The sequence below is a fragment of the Ovis canadensis genome, chromosome 13, assembly GCF_042477335.2.
Source record: "Ovis canadensis isolate MfBH-ARS-UI-01 breed Bighorn chromosome 13, ARS-UI_OviCan_v2, whole genome shotgun sequence".
NCBI classification, from domain to species: Eukaryota; Metazoa; Chordata; class Mammalia; order Artiodactyla; family Bovidae; genus Ovis; species Ovis canadensis.
The window spans coordinates 37,462,429-37,482,125 of record NC_091257.1 but is presented as its reverse complement, the minus strand read 5'-3'; the positions used below and the strand labels follow the sequence as shown (position 1 = coordinate 37,482,125).

Here is a 19,697-nt window from a genome sequence, read left to right as displayed (position 1 = left end):
GTTATTATTGTCTAACAACTATAGACAACTGCATATATTGTCTAGAAATTATCTGATGAAGATTTTAAAGCAGCCCTGATAAATATTATTCAACACACAATTATGAACACAGAAATGAAAACTTAAGCAAAAAATTGAAGATATAAGGAAGAACAAAATACAAATTTCAGAACAGTGAAGTATAAGAAGAAAAACAAAGAGCTCACTGGTTGACTTTAAGAATGAAAAAAAAAAAAGAGGAAAAGAATCAGTGAACTGGGAAATACTACAAACAAGTTACTCAATGTAAACAAGAGACAGAAAACAGACTGAAAAAGAAAAGTCTCATGCATCCTTGGGACTACAAGAAAAAAAACCTGACATTCACGTCATCAATGTCTCAGGAAGGACAGGAGAAATAATGTAGAACTAAAAAAGTCCTCAAATAAATAATAACTGAAAAATACCCAAATCTGGCAAGACTTTATAAAACTACAGGTTTAAGAAACTGACCAAACCTCAAACAGGATATTCCCAAGGACATCCACAACTAAACAAATTCTAAGTAAACTTATGAAATCTAAAGAGAAGGAAAATATCCAGAAAGCACCAAGAGAAAAAACATCATACTTACAGGCATACCCCAGAGATACTTTGACTCTGGTTCAAGAGTACTGCAATACAAGGATAACATGATTTTTCTGGTTTCCAAGCACATATAAAAGTTATGTTTACCCTATCCTGGAGTCTATTAAGTATTCAACACCATTATCTCTTAAAAAAAGAAAAAAGACAATGTATATGACTGAATAAAAAATGCTTTATTGCTGGCACTTCCCCAGCCATCCAGTGATTAAGACTCCGCACTCCCAATGGAGGGAGTGCAGGTTCAACCAGTTTCCTGGGTGAGGAACTAAGATTCTGCATATCACACAGCAAGACCAAATTTTATGTGTGTGTGTGTGTGTGTGTGTGTATATATATACACATAGATGCTTTACTGCTAAAAAAATGTTAATCACCTGAGTCTTCAGCAAGTCATAACAGTAACATCAAAGATCACTGATTACAAATCACCATGACAAATATGATAAAAGTTTAAAATATTGCATTTACCAAACTGTGACACAGAGACATGAAGTGAGCAAATGTTTTTAGAAAAATGGCAAAAAAAGGGCTTTCTTGCTGGCTCAGTGGTACAGAATCCTCCTGCTAATGCAGGAGACATGGGCTTGATCCCTATTCCAAGAAGATCCCACATGCCACAGAGCAAGTAAGCCCATGCTCCACTAGTATTCAGCCTGTGCTCTGCAACAAAAAGAGCCACCACAATGAGAAACCGGCACGCCACAACTCAAGAGGTAGCCCCTGCTCGCCTCAACTGGAGAAAAGCTCTCGCAGCAAAGAAGACCAACACAGCCATATGTAAATTTTTTTTTTTTAAAGGCACAGATAAGCTTGTCTGCTAGGACAAGAATTGCCACAAAACTTCAATTTGTAAAATACAAAAACAAAAAACATATATCTACAAGGCTTCCCTGATAGTTCAGTGGTAAAGATCTGCCTGACAATGCAGGAAACATGAGTTTGATCCCTAATCTGAGAAAATCCCACATGCCACAGAGCAAGTAAGCTCCCGTGCCACAACTACTGAGCTTGTGCTCCAGAGCCCAGGAGCCAAAAATTCTGAGCCCACAAGCCATAACTACTAAACCCCATGCACCCTTAGAGCCTGTGCTCCACAGAGAAGTCACTGCAATGAGAAGCTTCGCTGTAACTAGATAAAAGTCTGCACAGCAACAAAGGCAGCACAGCCAAAAGTAAATAAACAATCTTTTTAAACATATGTAACACACTGAAGACATACAAAATGTCTATGTAGGGAAAACCCAATACGAATGAGCACCGGTTTCTCCTCAGAAACCACAGAGGCCAGAAAGACATGGCACAGTAATAAAAGAAAAAGCCTCCAAAAAACAAGATAAAACAGTAAAACCCTTTAGGAAAATTTTTAAAAGTAGTCAACTGAATGAAAATTGTCACATTTCAAAACTTCAGGAACATAGCTAACCCAGCACTAAGAGGGAAAGTTGCAACAATGCACCGGAAAGTAGAAAAGTCTCAAATCAAGAGTAATCTAAAATTCTATCTCAGGAAACAAAAAATAAACCCAAAGCAAGAAAAAGGAAGCAAAAAATAAAATATAGAGCAGAAATCAGTGAAGTTTAAAAAAAAAAAGAAAATCAACAAAACTAGACGGTCCTTTTAAAAGATCAAAAAATTGATAAATCTATCAACACTTGACAAATATGAGGAATGAGACAGGGGCTATCAATACAAATCCTATAGACATCAAAAGGATAAGGGAATGCTACCAATAACATCACACACCTAAGTGTCACAGCTCAGACAAAATGGATTCCCTTATTGGAAAAACACAAACTACTCCAACCCACCAATCAAAAAACTGGCAATCTGAATAGTCTTATATTTTAACTTCAAAAAACTATCCAAAAAAGAAAAAGAAGACAATCCAGATAGTTTCAAAGGAGAACTGTCTAAAATGTTTAAAGAAGAATTAACATCAATTTTATGCAACCTCTTTCAGAAAATAGAAAATAAGGGAGCATTTGCCAACTCATTTTATAAAGGTACTTTTACTCCAATACCCAAACTAGACAAAGAGTAAAACTACAGATAACAGAACTCATGAATAGACACAAAAATCCTTAAAAAAATACAATGCCTCTGAGGTCAGAAAAAAGTACATCCAGTCTCATCAATCTTAATCAACATGGTGCTGAAACAATTATGCAAGCATAACAGGCACATAAATTAAGAAGGAAGAAATAAAAATAATCTTATTTGTAGATGACACAATTATCACTCTAACAAAACTCCCAGAGTAAGTGAAGGCAACAAGGTTGTAGGATGCAAGATAAACATAAAAATCAATTGTTATTTCCATATACTACCAATAAATGGGCTTCCCAAGAGGTGCAGTGATTAAGAATCTGCCTGTCAATGCAGGAGATGCAAGAGATGAGGGTTTGATCCCTGGGTCAGGAAGATCCCCTGGTGAAGAAACAGCAACCCACTCCAGTATTCTTGCCTGGAAAACTCCATGGATAGAGGAGCCTGGCAGGCTACAGTGCAGGGGGTCGCAGAGTCGGACACGACTGAGCATGCACAAATACACCAATAAATACATGGACATGAAAATTAAACATACAACACTATATAAATTGCTTCCCTCAAAATTAAATACTTAGGGTATGAATCCACAAAATGTGCACAGGACTTTGGCTGAAAATTATACAAAACTGAACAGAATAAACAAGATGACATAAATAAATGGAAAGACACAGAATATTCATGGATTAGAAAATTCAACATAGTAAAGGTGCCAGTTCTCCACAAATTGATATTCAGTTTAACAGTATCCTATCAAAATTCTAGCAAGATTTTGGACAAAAACAGGTTACTCATATATATATATAATTAAATTTAAACTCAACAGTGTAAAGAAACTAGACAGCCAAAACAATTTTGAAAAAGAATAAAGTGAAATGAACTGTCTAACTATTAATGAACAATCCAAAAATGAAATTAAGGAAACAATTAATTGCATTTATAAGAGCATAAAAAAAGAAAAGAAAACTTTGAGAATAAACTTATCCAGAGACAAAGAACTTGTATACTTAAAACTACGTAATGCTGCTAAAAAATATTAAAGATGACACAACTTAAGTTTATGGATTGGAAGAATGTTGTTAAGATGCATTCACTATCCAAAGTGATCTACAGATTCCGTACAATTGCTACCAAAATCCCAAGAACATTTTACAAAGAAACAGAGAAATAATTCCTAAAATTCATTTAAAATCTCAAGGCACCCTGAATCGACACTAAAATCATGAAAATGAAGAACAAAGTCAGAGGACTTACATTTCCACATTTCAAAACAGACTACAAAGCTACAGTAACCAAAGCTGTCTGCACAGGCATAAAGGCAGACATATGAAACAATGGAAAAGAACAGAGAGCCCGGAAATAAATCCTTGAATGCATGTGCTCAACTCACTGCAACCCTATGGATTGGGGCCTGCCAGTCTCCTCTGTCCATGGGGTTCTCCAGGCAAGAATACTGGAGAGGGTTGCCATGCCCTCCTCCAGGGGATCTTCCTGACCAGGGATCAAATCCACATCTCCTGTGTCTCCTGCATTGCAGGTGGCTTCCTTATTCACTGAGCCACCTGGGAAGCTCTAAATCCTTGCATACATGGTCAAATGACTTTATCTGATAAAGAAGCCAAGCCATTCAATAGAGGGGAAAAGCACCTTTTCAACAAATGATGCAAGGAAAAGCAGATATCCACATGGGAACAATAAAGCTGAAACCTAACTATAACGTATACAAAGATTAACTCAAAATGGATCAAATCCTAAATAAATGTAAGGGTTAAAAAACACTTACAAAGAGAAAATGTAAGGGAAATCTATGTGATACTGGATTTGGCAATGATTTCTTGGACATGACATGGAAAGCACAAGCATCGAGAAAAAAAAAGCTGAACATCATCAAAATTAAAACTTCTGTGCATCTAAGAACACTATCATTAAGAGTGAACAAACCCACAGGAGAAAATATTTGTAAATCATGTATAAGAGTCTAGATCAAAAAGTAAACAAAAACCTCTTACAACTCAACAACAAAAAGACAAACAGCCCAGTTACAAAATGGGCAAAGAACTGAATAGGCAAATCCTCCAAAGATTTACAAATAGCCAAAAAGCACAGGAAAAGATGCTCAGAGTTATTAGTCAGTGTGGAAATACAAATCAAAACCACAAGGAGATACCACTTCACACCATTAACATAGCTCTTATCAAAATATTGAGCTGGAAGGGGTATGGAGAAACTAGAACTCTCATGTGTTTCCAATAGGAACATAAAATAGTACAGTCACTGTGAAAAACATTTTGGCAGTTCCTCAAAATGCTGAACACAGAATTATCATATAATCCAGCAATTTCACTAATATATACCTGAAAAAAAACTTAAAAGAGGGACTCAAATAGATACATGTACATCAATGTTCACAGTAGCATTATTCACAGGTTGAAACAAAAGGTTGAAACAATCCAACTGTCTATCAAAACATGAATGGATAAACAAAATGTGAGGCTTCCCTGATGGCTCAGTGGTAAAGAAACTGCCTGCCAAATACAGGAGACTCAGGTTCAACCCCTGATCCAGGAAGATCCCACATGCCACAGAGCAACTAAGCCTATGCACCACAAGTACTGAGTCTGTGATCTAGAGCCTGGGAATCGCAACTACTGAAGCTAGCAAGCCCTAGAGCCTGTGCTCCAGAGAGAGAGAGAACCCGCCATAATGAGAAACGCAGACATGGCAAGGAGAGAGTAGCCTCTGCTAACTGCAACTAGAGAAAAGCCCATACAGCAACAAAGGCCCAACACAGCCAAAAATAAATAATTATTATTTTTTTAATGTGATGCATACACATGATGCAATATTATTCAGCCATAAAAAGAAAATTCTGACACATGTACAACATGCTGTTAAAAGTTTTAATAAAACTATGTGAAATAAGCTAAACACAAAGGACAAATATTGCATGATCATACTTAAATGAGGTATAGATAGCAGATAAATATCATAAAGACAGAAAGTAGAATATTAGAAGTTACCAGGGCCTAGGGAGAGGGTGGAATGGGAAGTTCTACTTTAATGGGTACTTTCCATTTGGAATGATGAAAAAGTTCTGGAAATAGATACTGGTGATGGTTATACAACATTATGAATGTATTTAATGCCACTGATTCGCATACTCAAAAATGGCTAATGATCAATTTTATGTTGTATACATTTCACCAGAATTAAAAAAGAAAACCTAACAATTGGAGACCACTATGTTCATAGACTCAAAGATTAAAAACTGTAAACAGATGTCACAAACTGATTTACAGAATGAATGCAAAGCTAATCAAAACACCAAATGGATTTTTCATGGAACAATATGATTCTAAATGGTAATCAAATGCAAAGAGCAACAGGTAAGATAATAAAAATAAGACAAAAACAAACGGCAACTATCAATGCTCATTTTATTTGAGAAGGAAATATCAATGATCATTTTATTTGATATCTCATGTCCAGATTTTAAAAAGCTAGAGCAATTTTAAAACTGGCCATTGGCACAAAGATGAAAGTACAGAACAGCAAGTCCAAAAAGAAATCTACACATATATGAAGGGCTGATTCATGACATGGTGGCACAGTACAGTAAAATAAGAATGAAAGGTGTTAAAGTAACTGGATGTTCCTACTTAATATAATATGTAATATATATTATGTATATAATTTATATAAAATACATAAATAATGTACATAAAATGTTTTTGCCCTATTTTATTCTATACATGAAATCAAGTCCAGATGGGTTGGTTATAGACCAAAATGTAAAAAGCAGTTAAAAAAAAAAAAATTCCTTTATAGGAAAATCATTTCATGACCTCAAGTTAGGACAAGATTTAACAAGTTGCAAAAAAACATTAACCATAAAAAGAAAAAAGAACAGAAACACAACCAAAAAAACCCACCTGAAAATTCTGACTACACTGTAATTAAAAACTTTTTATTAAAAGAATTAAAAAAAAAAAAAAACCCACTAACCCAGAGAAGCCATCTCCAAGTCACAAGTGAGAAAATCTACATGGCCTATAAGCATACAAAAAGGGGTTTTACCATCATTATTATCAGGGAATTAAAGTAAAAATCACAATGGGACTAACAAAATGACTAAATTTAAGAATACTGACATACTAAGCACTGCACTAAGGATGCTGAGGGAAGAAGCCATGCACTGATGGGAAAGTGAAGTGAAGCAACCACTTCTGGAAAAGGAGTGGCCTTCCTAACAACCTACCAACTCCACCTCTAGGACATATCCTAGAGTAATTATTTCTTGAGCCTTCCTGATCATGAACCACTCTAAGAAATACACTTTTCATTGCAATTCCGTACACACACACACACACACACACACACACACACACACACACACGACACTGAAAATGCACTGTCAATTTTTTTTCTGTCCTAATTTTTTAATGCTGGTTGCTCCCTGCTAAATTGATTTTATGATCCTTTTTGGAGCAATCCCAGCAGTTTGATCAGTTGTGAGCTAAACTCCTACAGGCGTACAAGTACATTCACGGAAGTGTTCATAAACTGCACAACACTGACAAAAACCTACAGATACATCAACAAGAGAACAGATGGTGGTGTATTCACATACTGAAATATTATAGAACAAAGAAAATGAATAAACTATAGGTATATTCATCAAACTGATGCATCTCAGAGAAGTACTGTGAATCAAATATATCAATACAGCATTACTCCATTTACAGGAAGTTCAAAACAGCCACAACTAAACAAAATACTGTTTAGAAATAAAACTGAGAAAAGAACAATACAAAATTCAGTAAAGTGTTTCCTTCTGATGAAGAGAGGAATGCACGCAGAGAGAGTCACACAGGAGTCAAAGGTATGGGCAATGCCCTATTTATTAAAGCTTGATCACTAAATACATAGATACTCACTTGATTATTTTAAGTGGGTAGTTCATCCTCTTACTTTGCAACAAAGATCTTACAATAAAAAGTAAGTTAAAGTTACAGGACTTTCCATTGTGATTCAGTGGTTAAGAATCTGCCTGCCAAATGCAGGGGAGATCCTGCATCTCCCCAGGGATCACAGGTTTGATCCCTGAACCAGGAAGATTCCACATGCCTCAGGGCAACTAAGCCCAAGTACCACAACTACTGAGCCCAAGCATCACAACTACTTAAGTCCATGCACCTAGAGCCTGTGCCCCACAACAGGAGAAACCACAGCAACTGCAACTAGAGAAAGCCAATGGGCACCAATGAAGACCCAGCACAGCCAAATAAATAAATATTTTTTAACGCAATAAAAATTAAGTTATGATAATCCTACACACAAACACACAGTGAGAAAAGTAAATTAAAATGCATAGTGTTGGTCCAAAGAAATTAGGAATCTGTTTGAATATGAATAAAATATCAATCCGTTTATGGCTTATAATGCACAACTATTTGTACAAATGACAAAAGAAGTATGTTTTGACATACATATCCATATATCAAAGAAACGGAGTGTGTTTGGGAAAAAATAAAACTAGCACTTCCCCCAAAAGTCAGTTGCCAAAAGCAGTCATCTATCCATAAACATTAATTGCATGTTGCCAAAGAAGTGAAGATTAAAAAAAAAACTTCTGGAAAGTCTTAAGTAACATGAAACTATAATTTTAAAGACAAAAGGAATATGGTAGGAACTCAGGGGGTTAAAACATACATATACAACAGCAGAAAGTAATGAAATCACACAAAAGATCCAAACATGAGAGAACAGTGTACTGATGGCTGATAATATACATCCTAATCCCATCACATTGATGTTATTTCATTTTGTATTCTAAAATAACATCAAGATAAAGATATTCACATATACTTATGTATTAACACCTGCAGCTACTTGCCTGAACTATAATCTGAAGTACAGTGCTTAACAACATCATCTCTAGAGTGTCCAGGGTTCAAAACTTGGCTTGCCCACTTTTACGTGACCCTGAACAAATCATTAAACCTTTCTATGCCTTAAGTTGCCTCATCATTTAAAAAAAAAACCTCATTAAAATAGTGCCTATATTTTGTCCAGTTGAGAGGGTGAAAATATTCCTCTATACAAGCACCTGACAGTACCTGACACTATTATTAGAGCTTCGTGGTATTTCACACGAGGAAACTGAAGCTTAGAAGATAAACTTGCCCAGTCATAAATCGAGTCCACTTGACTCCAAAGCCCATGATCTTAACACTACTACTATACCACCTTGATATCTCAGCATCAGATTGTGGATTTTTTTCTACTTATCTTTCTTTCCCCAATTATCAAAAATGAGCACATGTGCACTACACTAAGAGCAAAATTTTTGAAGTTAGAAGACAACAAATACTCTGGGCTTTGGGACTTAAGAGAACAGAAAAGCACTGGCAGCATCTGAGAATGGCATGTAGAAAGTAATCCTTTGGAGTAATCATTATCTATCTATTCATGGCTATGGGAAGACAGTGCAGAAAGTAAAAAAGAGGAGGGGTAGGGACAATACAGATGGGAAAAGAAAATTTCATACCATGTTAGGGCAGCTGTAATTTCTACTTGTCTCTAGAGCTATATATCACCATAAATATCTGAGCCTACTATATACACACACACATATACAGAACTAAATTTTTATTGTTGTGGCGGGAGGAGGGGTGTTTTTACTCAGCTATATCTTGTGCAGAAATTACATGTGATAGTGAAAATACTGTGAACCTGAAAAGAAATCTGTGTTGCACCAACAGTTAAGTAACACTATAGGAAGATGGGAAATAACAATCATATTTGCTTTAGAGGCAATAATCTTGAGATATGGGTGGGGGGGAGGAGACTCTACTGAAAGGAGGGAGGTAAAGAGAAAAAAGAAGTTCACTCTAAGAATGTGTAATATGCTACCTTTTTGTAGAAAACAAAAGAGTCCATATATGCATAAATAGGTACATACATAAAGAAACTAAGAAATGAATTAAAAGCTAGTTAACAATAGAGAAAGACAGAAAGCAAAACTGGACAAATAATAGGTTTAGGAGAGAGAATTTTTACTGAATATCTTTTTTATATATTTTGAGTCATGTCAAATATACCATCTAGACAAAAAATTAGGGCTTAGGTTATGTCAGTGACTACAGAAGTAGAGAAATTAAATTTAAGATGCCTAGGATACAGTGGCATCCACTCCAGTACTCTTGCCTGGAAAATCCCATGCACGGAGGAGCCTGGTAGGCTGCAGTCCATGGGGTCTCTAAGAGTCGAACACAACTGAGCGACTTCACTTTCACGTTTCACTTTCATGCATTGGAGAAGGAAATGGCAACCCACTCCAGTGTTCTTGCCTGGAGAATCCCAGGGATGGGGGAGCCGGGTGGGCTGCCGTCTATGGGGTTGCACAGAGTCGGACACGACTGAAGGGACTTAGCAGTAGCAGCAGCAGGATACCTAAACATAGATATCCAGAAGTGAAGTGAAGTGAAGTGGCTCAGTCGTGTCCGACTCTTTGCGACCCCATGGACGGTAGCCTACCAGGCTCCTCTGTCCATGGGATTTTCCAGGCAATAGTCCTGGAGTGGATTGCCATTTCCTTCTCCAGGGGATCTTCCCAACCCAGGGATCGAACCCGGGTCTCCCGCATTGCAGACAGACGCTTTACTGTCTGAGCCACCAGGGAAGTCCAGAAGGCAACTGCAAATACGGATCTGAAGGCTAGAACTGTCAGGTGCTAAGTGATCCCTAGAGGCATCTGTATCCATGCATGAATTTACATAGGGTGAGGTAATCAAATAAATAGGCCAGAAAAGTAACCATGTAAACTTAAAATTTTCTTCAAGAAGTAAACAAATAATGCTAAATAGGAATCCAAAAGGTTATGTTTAGAGAGGTAAAAGAAGAAAACAGTTTCTCAGAAGTCATGAATAAAGAAAGTTGCAAAAAAGATAAACTGATCAGTTTAAAATGCTGAAGGTAGATTAAGTTTAATGGAAACAGAAAAGAAAGTTTTGGATTTGGCCATGTGAAGCTAAAAGCAAAAAAATCAATAGAGTGACAGACATTTTAGCAGTCAAATGTAATGATTTGAAAAATGACCAGATAGGAGTTTGTGATATTTTACTTATTTATACCTAAAATTTTTTCAGAAAAGGATTTGAGGCAGACTACAAGTAAAGTACCTACAGTGTAACAATAAGAAAATAGAAAAATGAACATTGAAAGCCAGTATGAGGGACATCCCCCTGATTCAGGGAAACTGCTCTTACCCCTGACTCCAACTATGTAGTTCTAGTGAGGGTTGTCATTCTTAGTACCCTCCCCACTCCAGCCACAGGGATGGTGGTACATGATCCAAGACAGGCCAATCAGAGTCCTTCCCAGGATTCTTCAAGACAGCCCCTTCTTCTGGTAGAAGGGGCTAGAAGATGAGAGTCAAGAGCTGCCAGCAGTCATGGTTCCAGCCTCATGAAGTAGAGAGTCTGTAGTATGAGAGAATGAAATCAACACGCAGAGAAACAGAGATAAGAGGTGAAGTCCTAAACTCCAAAGGACGAGGAGAAGAGAACAAATATACTAATAATCAAATTAACACAACTGATGTAACTAAAGACCAGATTTGGTTGTGGACTGCATGACAGCCAGAACAAAAAGAGAAACAGAATACGTATCATAGAGCTATCAAAAAGGAGGAAATATACCAGATCCTAAAGGAGGACAATTTTTCCTATGCTGTATTATATTTGTTGAACATGGATTTTTAAATAAATAAAGGTCACTGAAAGACAAAACAGACAATCTCCATGATGAGAGTCTTACAGCAAATGCAGATTACATATGCTACTGCTCAAATCGACCTCCCTGGCAGGCCAGTAGTTAAGACTCCCTGCTTCTACTGCAGGGTGCCTGGATTGGATCCCTGGTAGGGAAACTTAAGATTCCCCTATGCCACTCAGTGCAGCAAAAAAAAAAAAAAAAAAAAGAATTAAGTTATATGTTAATCATTAAGTACAACTAAAAGGCTATACTAGGCAGCTGAAACAGAGGTATCAACTAATGGCTTTATTCTTCCAGAAGGCTCACTAGTGAAAGAGAAAGACAAAAAGGTGAAAACGTTTAAAGGAAAACTAAAATCCATGGGAAAATTCAAAAACAATTGTGAGCTCAGTGAGTGGGGGGGGGGGTGGTGTGTAAAAAATACAGAAAAAAGATAAAACAAGATCTTTGAAGAAATGGGAAAAGACTGCATCATGAGCACAGGCAGTTAATTCCACTTAAAATTTAAAAATACCTCCTCTCCTTCTAAAAACTTATCAACTGAATGACATAAAACGGCGAGAGTCACAAAGAGAAAACAAACACAAAGGGAGACAACAGTTACAAAATTTGGGGAGCTGGAAAGGAGACAAGCAGCAGCTGATTTAACAGATCAGAAAAGGATGCTGCTGCTGCTGCCCCTGCTGCTAAGTCACTTCAGTCGTGTCAAACTCTGTGCGACCCCATAGACGGCAGCCCACCAGGCTCCCCTGTCCCTGGGATTCTCCAGGCAAGAACACTTGAGTGGGCTGCCATTTCCTTCTCCAATGCATGAAAGTGAAAAATGAAAGTGAAGGCGCTCAGTCTTGTCCAACTCTTAACGACCCCATGGACTGCAGTCCACCAGGCTCCTCCGTGCATGGGATTTTCCAGGCAAGAGTGCTGGAGTGGGGTGCCATCGCCTTCTCCAGAAAAGGATGCTGCAGTATGACAACTCCAAAAGCAATGTATCTTAGACCACACAGCAGCAAAAACTAGAGAAACTTGAGGTACCACACATCAGGGGGTAGGGAGTTGCCATGCACAGTGGTGGTGTATGTATCCAAGAAGGATGGGGTCAAGAAAAGTTAAACGGGGGGTGGGGGGGGGGGGGAGAATGAGATAAAATCTGAGAAAACAATCAACACCACCCCCCCTTTCACCCTTTCTACCTCCCCCCACCTACACGCATGCGTACACACTCACGTACAAATGCACGCACGTGCCAATTCCTTCACTATACGCTACAAGGTAATTCGCTCTCCCTCAGCGTAGAAAACTGCAGAAAGGGTAAACAAGAGGAAATCTGGACTTGGAGACATCACGTACATCTGAGCAAAGGGGCATTGAAAATCTAGCTCTAAACTGTGAAATTTCAGCAACCACTGGCTCAGAGTTGTAACCAGGTCTGTGAATCCTGAACAGATGACTGGAGGATTTTCCTCTGAATAAACTAACCAGATGGTGGCATCCCGATAAAAGAACCCAGCCATACTACCTATAATGAAGCCAATCAGCCCCCAATTTCTGCTACACATACAGAGCTCCCAGTCACCTTAATAGGAACTTGTCTTAAATTCAGATGGATGGCTATAAGTCACTAAATTTGTAAGCAAAGTCCCTAACAAGACAGGCCAAAACAAACGGTACAAAGGAACTCTGAGTAGAAGTCCTAAGAGCAGAAGAAAACCTCAGAAAACTGAAACAGAAAAACAACTGGCTGATTAACATCCTCATGAAATTAAGAGGAAATATGCACCCAAGAAACAAAAGCAGATGATAAAAAATAAGCATTCAAAAAGTATAAAAGAGCCTTTGGAAACTAAAAGTATAATAAAATTTAGAAATTTAAGTGAAGGATGGAAGACAAAATAGAAACAGCCTCAGAGAGCAAAACAGAAATAGATAAACAGCAAGATCAGTTCAGAAGGTCCAACATCCAAATAAAGAATACAGAAAAAGCAAACAATGACAACAAAACTGAGGACCTATCAGAAATAATTTCAGGGACATCCCTGGTGGTCCCATGGTTGAGAATCCACGTTCCAAGGCAGGGGATGCAAATCTGATCCCTGGTCAGAGAACTAGGATTCCATACGCTGTAGGGCAACTAAGCCCAAACACTGCTAGCAGGAAGCCTGCATGCCACAACAGACTCAGTGCAATCAAAGTGTTTTAAAAAGATTTTAATTAAAAAAAACAATTCTCCCTTAACTAAACTCATGATTCCTAACATGATTTACTAGATTAAAAGGGACACTATGTACCCAGTACGATGAGTGAGGGGCAGCACACTACCATGAGAAATAGCAGAGATAAACTGGATACAGGAAACACACTAAATCCAGAGAGAAAAATCCTATACAAAGGATGAGAATCAGAACTTCATTGGTCTTCTTAATAAACACTGACAGCTAAAAAGCAATGGAGAAGTAGCTTCAAAATTTTTAAGGGTAGTTATTTCCAACCAAGAATTCCATACTCAGGCAAACCATCAATCAAAATGGTAAAACTTTTTTCCTATTTTAGAATTTTAGAATTTATGAAGAATCGAAATGATAGACTACCTGATTCATTAAATAAGTGGGCAATTATATAAGAAGTGCCTACAAAGTATACAAAGATTTAGGAAAATGAAAATACAAGACAATTATTAATCCCAGGAAAAAAGAAAAACTTTTAAGATAAGAAAGCAATTATAGTATGCTTTTGACTCAGAAATGAACAAAAAATACTTAGTCATAAAAACACAAAACTTTGTTTAATACTACTGGGCTAACCAAAATTTGTGGTATACTGAAAGACAATATCTAAAACTGATGTCAAGAATAGCTGCTTCTGGACTTCCCTGGTGGGTCAGTGGTTAAGAATCTGTCTTCCAATGCAAGGATACAGGTTCAGTTCCTGCTCCAGGAAGATCCCCACATACCCCAGAGCAACTAAGCCTTGTACCACAACTACTGAAGCCTGAGCACCCTAGAGCTTGCTTCACAACAAGAGAGGCACTGCAAGGAGAAGCCCAAGCAAGGCAACTAGAGAAAGTCTGTGCTCGGCCATGAAGACTCAGTACAGCCAAAATAAAAAATAAACATTTTTAATGAATAGCTGCTTCTACATTCCTTGCCGAGTCAGGCAGCAAGGTACTGTTTTGATGTGTGTAAAAAAGAATCTTTTAGTACTACTAACAGTGCATTTATCATTTGGATAAACATAAAAATTAAAATCTCAACAAAAAATGGAACAGACACAAAGGGCAATGTACCAATGTACCCCTATGTTTTCATTTCTCTTGCTAGTTATGGTGTTATGTTGTTGCTGTTATTTAGTCTCATGTCTGACTCTTTTGTGACTCCACAGACTGTAGCCAGCCAGATTCCCCTTTCCATAAGATTTTCCAGGCAAGAATACTGAAATGGGTTGCCATCTCCTTCTCCAGGGAATCTTCCTGACCCAGGGACTGAACTCAATCCCCTGAGTGGCAGACAGATTCTTTACCACTGAACCACACTAGCTTTGTAGGCAGATTAGAAAATGATACAAACAAATGTTAAGCACTTACTTCCTGAGAGCTATTATGCTAATCTTTTCTAACAGTAAAAAAAAAAAGGAATTCAAGAAGAAAGACAATGGAAATTGGTTATTTGCTATTCTATGTATGGTGATAAGCACTAAATCTGTTAATTTTTTTAAATCATCTCTTTCAAAGTTACAGGAACTTAAGATGCTATGCTGAATTCAAAAACAAACAACAGGGAATTCTCTGGCAATCCAGTGGTTAGGGCTCCACATTTCCACTGCAGGAGGCACAAGTTCCATCTCTGATGGGGAAACTAAGATTTCACTACCTGAGCAGCACAGTATGGCCAAAAAAGGGGCAAATACTGGATATGAATCATCAGAAAGAGAAAAAAAATGTTAGCAAATACTTAACTTTGAAGGCATTCTATTTAGAGTATATAGGCTAAAAAACTTGCACAAAATAAGAAAAAAGTCAGTGCCACTGAAGATACTCCATCCTGGCCTTCTGCACTCATAAGTCAGAGTAAAGAAGATAAATCTGAAAACAAATTTTTAATTATTTAAGTAAAAGTAAATCTAGTGATACAAATAAAAAATAACTTAAAAGCTTTAAAAAAAAAGTCAAAATTAACTGAAGCTGAGGCAGGCAATGAAAATAATCAATTTATTATGTACCTTAGAGGATTGAGTACGCATAGACCCTAGATGTGCTGAACAGTTCTAACCAAGTTCTCACCAAGTTTGCTGTATAAGGACAGGAGCTGGTAAGGGCTGATCCTACCAAAAGGGAATCTATGCCAAAAAAAAGATGTACTGGACCACTAAGATAAGAGAAAGCTCATTTAAGAGGATAACTCAGGTGAGAGGAAAACCACTTTCAACCCTTCCCGTCCTTGTTTCTGCCTGGAACATCTCTTTACAGTCATAGTGAATGCCATGCTGTGACTGTGCAATAATCATGAAAATGAAAACCACGTGTTAAGGTTGGTATAACAGGAAGACAGAAGAAGTCTGATCCCTAAAGATTTCACAGAAGGACTTCCCTGAAGTCCAGTGGCTAATACTCTGCGCTTCCACTGCAGAGCGGCATGGGTTCCATCCGTGGTCAGGGAACTAAGATCCCTCATGATGCAGCCAAAATTAAGTAATTAATTAATTAAAGATTTCAGAGAGCTGTCACAAAGCTTTAAAATGCCTTTCTGAATCCTTTTAAATAGGAAATTTGAAAAATGCTAATTTGCAGACCACTGTAACCTGGTCTTTGTTACTAGCACCAAAAACAATTCTTAACAAATAACAGAGCAAATGCAAAAACTCCCCTCAGGGACACCTTCATAAACCCAGGTTATCAGCAGAAGAGGGATCACAAGGAAGACAACTCTTAAAGATTAGCTCACCGTCAAAAATTACAAAGTGTATGAGGACATCTACCACCAGTTAAAAAACAAACGAAAGAATTCCAGAATCTGTGGAGTTTTAAAATAAATATGCTTTTAAATGTTCAAATAAGTAAAATAAATATAAATGTTAAGAAATAGCAAGATATTATGAAAAAAAAGGCCAATTGAAAAATATAAAACAAATAAATTCTAGCTATGATTTACTCAGAAAAGAAATTCATTGACTGGATTAACAGTAAGTTTGAAAACAGAGCTAAAAAGATTATCCATAACAAAGAGGTAATAGAGAAACTGTAAAAGAGAAATTAAAAGACCTGAAGAAAAGGATGAGAATGCCAGTTAAACACCTAAGTAATAGTTCCCGGAGAAGAAAATATAATGAGAAGATATATTTGAAAAGATAAGAACAGAGTATTTTCCAAACTGGATGAGAGCAAATCAAGTCTCAAGCAGGATAAACAGTCAACAGATTCCTTATTAGCACAAATAGGTACCAGAAGACAAATAAAGTCTTTAGTTATAAGAAAACTACTATTATCGTAGATTTCAAACTAGCATACAAGACAGCAAAATAATGGCACTCTTAGACATAAAAAGACTAGTGGATCTTACTCCTTACTAGCCACCAATCGTGAAAATACCACCAAAAACTTTCAAAAAGAAAACAACACTAAGGGCAGCAACAAGAATAAAAAACTGAGTGGGGCAAAAACATCAGTAATGTTAAGTCCAAATTACAAATGATCATTTTTTAAAAAACTACCACTGGAAGATTAAAAATAAGATGGAATTAAAATGTAAACGACAATAAAATAAGATTTTTGCCAGGAAGAAAGTGGAATACAAGGTGTCCTAAGGTCCCTTGCTTTGTTCAAAAGGAGTACAAAGATCAAACCTTGGAGTCAGAGAAAAAATAGAAAGTAGGCACATTAAAATTTTAAGAGCAATCATTAAAGAAAAAAAAGGACTAGAACATAAAACCTCCAAATCAGCCCAGATTTTTTTTTTTTTTTTTAAAAGGAATAAAGAACACTCAATCACTCCATATGAAGGGGAAAAGAGGGGGGAAAAAAGCAGGGTAAATAGGTAACACAAAATGAAACCTTAAGAAATAACTCCAAATATATCAGAGATTATTATAAATGTGAAAAACAAACAAACAACAACTTGCATGTTGGACTTCCCCTGTGGCCCAGAGGTTAAGAGTCCCACTCACAATGCAGTGGACTCAGGTTTGATCTCTGGTCTGGGAAGATTCCAGATGCTTCAAGCCAACTAAACCCCTGAGCCACAACTGTGCTCTAGTGCCTGCCAGCCACAACTACCGAGACCACATCCTCCAACTACTGAAGAGCAAGCACCCTAGAGCCCATGCTGTGCAACAAGAGAAGCCACCACAATGAGAAGCCTGAGCCCCATAACTCGATAGCAGCCCCCACTCACTGCTGGAGAAAGCCAGAGGAACAGCAACAAAGACACAATGTCGCCAAAAATAAATGAATTTTAAAAACTTTCATGATAATATTCTTAGACTATATTAAAAAAAAAGCTTCATGATATTCACAAAGATGTTCATTGAAACACTATTTGTGACTGAAAAATTGGAAAAATTACAACAGTCGATAAAGGAATTAAATTACAGTACATTCTATGACAGAATACTAAAAAGCAGATAAAAAGAATGAACTAGATGAATTTATACGGTGCAGCAATCTCACAAGTAGCTGTATCACAGAACACATATATAACGTGATAACATTCCTGTACAATATACTACTAGGTGGTGTTTATGGATATATACATGTAGTAACAAGGACTAAAACATATATGATGGCTCTACATAATGAAATATTACTCAGTCTTAAGAATAAGAAGGAAACCTTGCCATCTGTGACAACAACAGATGAGCCTTGAAGGCATTATGCTGAATGAACCAAGTCAGACAGAGAAAAACAAATACTATATGGTTGGACTTAAATATGGAATCCAAAAAAACAAACTCAGAACAGACTGGTATCTGCTGGAGGCAGTGAGTGATGGTTGGGGGAAATGGGTGAAGGTGGTCAAAAGGCACAGACTTCCAGTTGTAAGTTCTGGGGATATAGTGGTGACTGTAGTTAACGATTCTGTATTGTGTACTTGAAAGCTAAGAGTTTATCTTAAAAGTTCTCATCAAAAAAAAAATTACAACTATGTGAGGGGATGGATGTTTACTTTAGTAATCATTTTGCAACATATACATATATTAAATCATTATGTTGTATACCATTAACATTCCAATGTTACATATAAGTATAGCTCAATAAAACTGGCAAGAGAAATAGAGACTGACCCCACAGACACTAAAAGGGTAATGGCTGACTCAGACTGCAGAGGATTCAAAAAGTACTTCAACTCAATTTTTTAATTTATTGTTCTTTTTCAGCAGAAGGGAAGATCTGAAGCATATATGAAGAATGGACATTTGTTCATTCTGGGTAGCAAACACACAGATAAGCATTTTATGTTCTACTTTGCTCAGAATTATTTATGACAATCAAATGCATATTAACATAATTTATAGAATTCAACATAAATATATAATTAGTGTGGTTAAGTATGTTTCACATGCTTTTACAGATTTATAGTGATTTATGTGCATTACATATATTCAGTAAGAAAAAAAGTTAAAACTGAAAGTATAATCCTAGATCAATCCCTAAAACCCTATTCATATCCCATCCACCAGTTCCTCCCTAACAATGTAAAAAAGCTAGGAGGAACTGCAAAAAGAGAGCAACAAGAGAAAGTCACAGCTCAGTTCCTGGAGGAAAGGAATCATCTTTTCATTTACAGCCAGAAGAGCAAGACCTAAATAATGCAAATCCTTAATGGGCTTTTGGCCATTTTATTTTTCTGTACAATCCACTTTCAACGTGTCTTCCAAGTAGAATATTTAAAAATCTAAAATATCCTCTCTCTGTATCTTATTAACACTGTACAAGTAGGTAAAACTTCTAATAAATCTCTTCAGCCTGTGATACTTAAGAACACATGCACATTAAATACAAAAAGTCATCAATGAGTGTTTTAACCTCTAAGCACTATGATTGCAGTTAATAAGGAAATCCAATCAAAGTATTTATTCACTTGAGGTGAAATAAGCAATTCAAGTGTTTTTTTGGAACAATGACTGCCTATCTAACAAAGAGCTTCCCTTAAAAACCAACCAAACTTTTCCTCAATCACCATCTATTTTTATTTTCCTCTTTCTTTACTTTTTCAACATTTATTCTAACCCTGCAATCCCTACTATTTTCGATGCCCTGT

General features: G+C 36.8%; 1 protein-coding gene across 12 annotated transcripts in view; it reads right to left on the bottom strand.

The window, feature by feature from the left end:
• MLLT10 (MLLT10 histone lysine methyltransferase DOT1L cofactor) overlaps nt 1-19,697 on the bottom strand; it is a 214,571-nt gene that overhangs the window by 188,045 nt on the left and 6,829 nt on the right. The window contains exon 1 of one of the 12 annotated variants that reach the window (XM_069547410.1): nt 10,944-11,156. The exons of the other annotated variants lie outside the window; for them this stretch is intronic. The gene's annotated coding sequence lies outside the window, so the exon portion shown is untranslated. Of the gene's footprint in view, nt 1-10,943; nt 11,157-19,697 lie in introns of those variants that run through there. 12 annotated transcript variants of the gene reach the window in all.